Genomic DNA, 6,493 nt, shown 5'->3' with positions numbered 1-6,493 from the left:
ACTAATGTTTTTAACTCCTCTCTCTATATCTCTGTCTCTGTCTCTGTCTCTCTCTGTCTCTCTGTCTCTGTCTCTGTCTCTGTCTCTCTCTCTCTCTCTCTCTGTGTGTGTGTGTGTGTGTGTGTGTGTGTGCATGGGTATTGTGTATACTGTTGTGCAGGAGTATATGTAGTTGCATCTTACGGCATTCTTGTGGAGGACAGGAAACAACACTGAATGTCTTTCTTTTCCTTCCACTTTCTTAGAGACAGTTGTTAGCCATTGCATTAGTCAGGGTAGCTAGTCCTTGAACATCCAGTGGTTCTCCTGCTTCAGCCTCCCAGCTGGCTACAGTAGCCCTGCGAGTACAAATGAACATAATCCACCATTTTGTTTGTGACTTTTCAGGATTCAACTCAGGCTCTCACGGCTGCACCACAATTATTTTACTTACTTCTGTCTTTGAAGAAATTTGTAGTTACTTCCCAAAAACAATAAAAAATCATTCCAGCTGTTGATTATAGAAAATTCTAAAATTAATAAGTATATTGCCTTTAAGATACATATTTTAAAAGTTAAAAGTATGACATTTATGCAAGTTTAAAAATGAATAACTGTTATATCCTTTTCAATTTAATAATTCACAAGGTCATCTAAAATGATAGTCTAATTAAAAGTAGAATTTAGCAATCAAAGGTTCACATTATTTAGCCAATCTGGAGACTTGAATAAAATGACTTTGTTAATAGAGACAATGCCCATTAACATTCCGAGGCCACAATATTAGAATTGTCTTTTATACTACACAAGAGTGTAAAATTACAAATTATAGTAACAGTAATAATGTTCTTTTTTTTTTAATAGAACAGCAAACGCCTTTATTACATGAACTATAAAAGATGGTTTATTTGCCTTTCTGGGCTTTGATCTTCCACAGATAGAACTGCAGTTCTTTACCTTTGAGTACATATCCATCTGCTCTGCCACACTGACCTGGTCTTGAGGCAATACAGGTGAGAGGCTTGCCCTGCTGGAACTGCTCCTCCAGGATATTGCTGATTTTGACATTCTTTTTCCTTTCGTCATATTTCTTTTGAATTTTCTTTGACCATTTTTTCTTTAAAATCTCTTCCTCTTCTGGGTATATGCCCAGAAGTGGTATTTGTGGATCTTTCAGTACAACTATGTCCAATTTTCTGAGGAACCACCAAACTGATTTTCAGAGTGGTTGTATTGGTCATAATTCTACCAGAAGATCCAGCAATATCACTCCTGGACATATACCCAGAAGATGCTCCAACATGTAATAAGGACACATGTTTCACTATGTTCATAGCAACCTTATTTATAATATCCAGAAGCTGGAAAGAACCCAGATGTCCCTCAGTGGAGGAATGGATACAGAAAATGTGGTACACTTACACAATGGAGTACTACTCAGCTATTAAAAACAATGAATTTATGAAATTCTTAGACAAATGGATGAATCTAGAGGATATCATCCTAAGTGAGGTAACCCAATCATAAAAGAACACACATGATATGCACTCACTGATAAGTGGATATTAGCCAAGAAGCTCAGAATCCTTCCTAAAAGGGGGATCAAAATCCGCATGGAAGGAGTTAACAGACAACGTTCACAGCAGAGACTGAAAGAGCGACCATCCAGAGACAACCCCACTTGGAGGTCCATCCCACAAACAACCACTGAACCCTGATACTATGGCAGATGCCAACATGAGCTTGCTGACAATAGCCTGATATAGCTTTTTGCTGAGGGACTCTGCCAGTGCCTGGCAAATACAGAAGTGGATGTTCACAATCGTCCATTGATCGGAGCACAGAGTCCCCAATGAAAGAGCTAGAGAAAGTACCCAAGGAGCTGAAGGGGTTTGAAGCCCCATACGAGGAACATCAATATGAACTAACCAGTACCCCCGGAGTTCCTTGGAACCACACACACACACACACACACACACACACACACACACACACACACATCCAAGGTGGAACTTGTGGCTCTAAGTATATATGTAGCAGAGGATGGCCCAGTTGATCATCAATGGGAGGAGGGGACCTAGGTCCTGTGAAGGTTCTATGCCCCAGTATAGGGGAATGCCACGACCAGGAATGGGAGTGGGTGGGTTGGGGACCAGGGGGAGGGGGCAGGGGATAGGGGATTTTTAAAGGGGAAAGCAGGAAAGGGGATTTGAAATGTAAATAAAGAAAATATCTAATTTTTTAAAAAATTAAAAATTTAAAAAAGTGTTCAACTACTACTTTGTATATGAATAAATATTTTATGAAGTTCATTTTTTTTTAAATTTTCTGTACAAAAAATAAAGCACCAAAATTTTCTCTTTCAAAAAAAAAAAAATCTTCCTCCTCAGGAGTCAGCTTGGCCTCCCTTCTTGTGGCCCAGGGGCAGTGCATAGTGGGACTCATACCACTGCTGGTATGGTGTTCTGTCAATAAGCACAATGCAGTTCTTCACCGGGGTCTTGTTTCGGACAAGCTCATTATTGGATGCATTGTAAATAACATAATGATCCCTGTTTTTCAAGTACAACAAACAGAACCCCAGATATAGTTCCCCACACCCAATCTCAGGGCACAGTACTTCTTATATCTCTTCGAACTCGGACTGTGTGTATATGTGGTGAGGGCCAATCTTAGTGTTGGCAGCAAGCTGTCCCAGTTTATAGTTCTAATTCTTGTGGTAGGGTTTTCTCTTACCCCCGGTATTGTGGTGCTTGTGCCAGTTGTCCTGAGAGATGCTCATCGCTTGGCGATGGTTAGAAAGAAAGTAATAACGGTCTAATCAAATATTAAATTGTACATAGGTGCTTTCTTCTGTATAATTTGTTGTGAATCTGATAAAAGGAAGGAAAAAAAAACTGCTTAAAACCTGAACAACAAAAACATCACTCTTCATTGCTTGACATTCTGATTATTTTTTTTTTACAATTGAAAGAGAAGGTTTGTAAAGAACAAATGACACTAGATTAATAAAATCATTGAGGATTCTTTCTCTTTTAAAGTTAATTGAGCTAGTAAGAACAAGCTAATTTACTGTAGTTACAAGCACAATGATTTTTGCTAAGCAAAGGCACTGGTTTTTAAGAAGGTATAGACCTAGGTGTGTTAGTGTATTCCTGTAACCATAAGCAACTAGAGGCTAAGGCAGGAGATCATGAATTTGAAGCCAGTGTAGTCAACAGAGCGAGATTAACTCAAAACTACATTCAAGGTAGTACAAACAATGAAAACAGTCAAATTAAAAAAAAAAAAAAAAACATGGTTGGCTTTATTTATTGACATAGATTGATCAGGGTAGCCATTGTCTGACTCCCAAATCAAAAACATTCAGTATTAACTTGTAATAGCCAAATATGAGATTCAGGATCCTTAGAAAAGAAAGTCATGCCTTCAATGTTATGATACCAATTCAGGAAACAGGTTTTTTTCATATTATATTCCATTCTTGTTCCATTGAAGGACCATTTCACATAAATACATTACCAGCCTCTGCATAATAGTAGGACAAATCAGCTAGACACAAGCATAAGTGGATGGATGTACAAGATGGACGCATTTTGCAATATGCAGTCTTTTACTTGAATATTATTACTGGTTGGATAAATATTTTGTAGCTAATTATTTTCTGAATGTATCTAATAACATATTTTAATATTCTTTCCTTCAGTAAGGTATAGTTAGAACATTAGAAGAGGTCTGGCAGTGGTGGCGCACGCCTTTAATCCCAGAATTTGGAAGGCAGGTGGATTTCTGAGTTCGAGGCCAGCTTGGTCTATGAAGTGGGTTCCAGTACAGCCAAGGATATACAGAGAAACCCTGTCTCAAAAAACAACAACAAAAAACAAACAAACAAAACAAAACAAAGATTAGAAGAAAATTTGAGATTGCATGTAGTAATTTGAACTGAAGAGTAATGCTGTGTTAAAATAAGACTCTTAAGTTATTTCCATATTGAAATAAAATGTATTTTCCATACAATTACATAAAAGATGTTAAAACTCACTTATCTTAAACTCATAATTAAGGATTTTATACTATTAAATTTCATGGACATCCACACTTGATAATAAAATTTTGAATGGGAGAATTCTACAATCAAATAATTAACCTTAATCTACAATTTGAGTGCTAGAGTAATAATCCTACTGACAAGGAGAGATTATTTTTTGCTATCTTATTTTGTCTTTTGCAAGAATTGTGGATGTTAATTTCTTTGGAAAATATCTACTTGGCCAAAGATTTCAGTTTAAGAAATTTCATCCAATAATACTACAAATGAATAAAATTCTGCTGGAAGAATTTACAGTAGAAGAAAGAAAAGTCATAAAGGTGAATCATTTTCATTTCAAATCATGTACTCATAAAAAATAGCATTGAAAACCAAACTCCACAGGGGAAAATAAAAATTTCAAAAAATCAAAGAGTTAGTAACTAAAAATTTGATGTGGATATGCCCTTATCTTGTTTCCAACATATGCAAATGTCATTTAATGTACTTCACTTGGATAATACCCACAAATCAATTTGAAATGTATTATTTTCTCTTAACAATATATGTGGGATGGATTTGTAATTTAGGTAATAATTCAGTAGACATTATTGTATACAAAATTGGCAACCCATATCTTTTGAGTGATTAAATTAGCCTTGAAAAATAGCTCTTAAATTTAAAACTCTCATGATAGGAGAAAATATGTCCACTTTAATTTTTGGATACTAGGAACAACAAAAACAAAGGACAATTGTAAGATATTAAAACATTTAGAAACATCTTTGTTTGGCTCTATGGTTTTTACAAAAAAAAGCACTTTGAAATAGAAACAAACTTCTGTTGGTGTTTGTTTTCTGTAGATAGTTTATAAAATTTAAGATAGTTTTACACCACAACATAAATATCACAAGACATTTACTTGGAAGTTAAAAAATTCATTAGTGTAAATATCATTAGCAGAAAGTGGCAAGAGTTTTCCCACAGATAGATGAGCCATCTGGGACTGCAGAGTAAAGAATTTAACTAAATTGCTGGGTTTTATTCTCCTATGATAGATAGATAGATAGATAGATAGATAGATAGATGATAGATAGATAGATAGATAGATAGATAGATAGATAGATAGATAGATAGATAGATAGACAGACAGATAGATAACAGTAAGCCATGGTGCTAATAGTAAGATCTTCAGGCATGTTTATATGTGTATCATCTAGCTGGTTTTACAACATTTTAAACATTACATGCATCGCATACATGGAACTTCAGATAGTTTAAAGAGTTTATAGGAAGTGAAGAAATTATAAATGACATTGATTGGAGAACTTTAACTTATGCACATTAAAGAACAAATAAAATAAGTTTTATCTTCACTTCTGAGGTCAGATTTTAGTTAACAACAGGTTCTCTTTCTTGTTTGCCTCTCTGTATGATAGGCTGGGTTTTCATTTTAATATTAAATTTACAAGTTAACTTACATGATTTGTAAGTTGTTTTGAAAGGCTTAAGGTAGAATCTGATTGTATTTTTATGATTTTGATGAATTAAGTACTTAAGAAAAATGAAAAAAAATCACATTACCTTTCTATGCAATCCTGAGTATATTCCCAAAAGACAGCATATCCTACAACAAAAATGACCACATATTAGGTTTATTGCCATATTATTCAAAATAGCAAGGAAATTGAACCATTTGAGATGTTCATCACAAGATGAACAATGAAAAAGATATTTGCATACTTTGTGGCATTTTATTTAGATGTAAAGAAATCATAAAATTTTCCAGAAAAAGGTGAATAGAGCTGAAAAGTATTACATTCACTAAAGTAAATCAGAAGGAAAATAAAAATGATATTCACTTTCACGTGGATCCCAACCTATAACGCTTATGCTTTTATATAAGAAGGGATGAGTGTGGGTCTGATTATAAAAGTAGAAAGGAGACAATGAGACAGGATATCATTTGTGCCAAGGAAGAGGAGGGTACAATAGAGCACACATAACATTAACTTAGCATGAATGGAGGCCATGGCTGACTTTGGAAAATTACAGGAACATTAGCAAGAACAGACAGGACAATAAACCTTAACAGTTTTGTTTGTAATCTTCAGGATAAGACTGAATATTATGTATGATGATTAATTTGCAATAAAGCCAAACAAAGAAGATCTATGAGATTGGACTTCATATTTCCACTGCTCTGGATAGATGGTAAACTCCAAAGACAATGGAGATATGAATTCATAAACATAACATGTTTAAATTAACCACAGTATGCATTTTTGTGACTGTGGATGTATCTTCCCAATAATCTTCTCAATGATCTTCCCATTGATGGCCTACTAGTCCATCTTCTGCTACATATGCAGCTAGAGACATGAGCTCTGGGGGTACTGGTTAGTTGATATTGTAGTTCCACCTCTAGGGTTGCAGACTCCTTCAGCTCTTGGGTACTTTCTCAACTCTTACATTGAGGGTCCTGTG

At 35.0% G+C, this 6,493-nt stretch overlaps 1 pseudogene; it reads right to left on the bottom strand.

The window, feature by feature from the left end:
• Positions 1-883: 883 nt before the first annotated feature.
• LOC110304008 lies at positions 884-2,761 on the bottom strand (annotated as a pseudogene).
• Positions 2,762-6,493: the final 3,732 nt, after the last annotated feature.

Source organism: Mus caroli, chromosome 10 (assembly GCF_900094665.2).
Source record: "Mus caroli chromosome 10, CAROLI_EIJ_v1.1, whole genome shotgun sequence".
Taxonomy (NCBI): Eukaryota; Metazoa; Chordata; class Mammalia; order Rodentia; family Muridae; genus Mus; species Mus caroli.
This window is presented reverse-complemented; position numbering and strand designations above follow the sequence as displayed.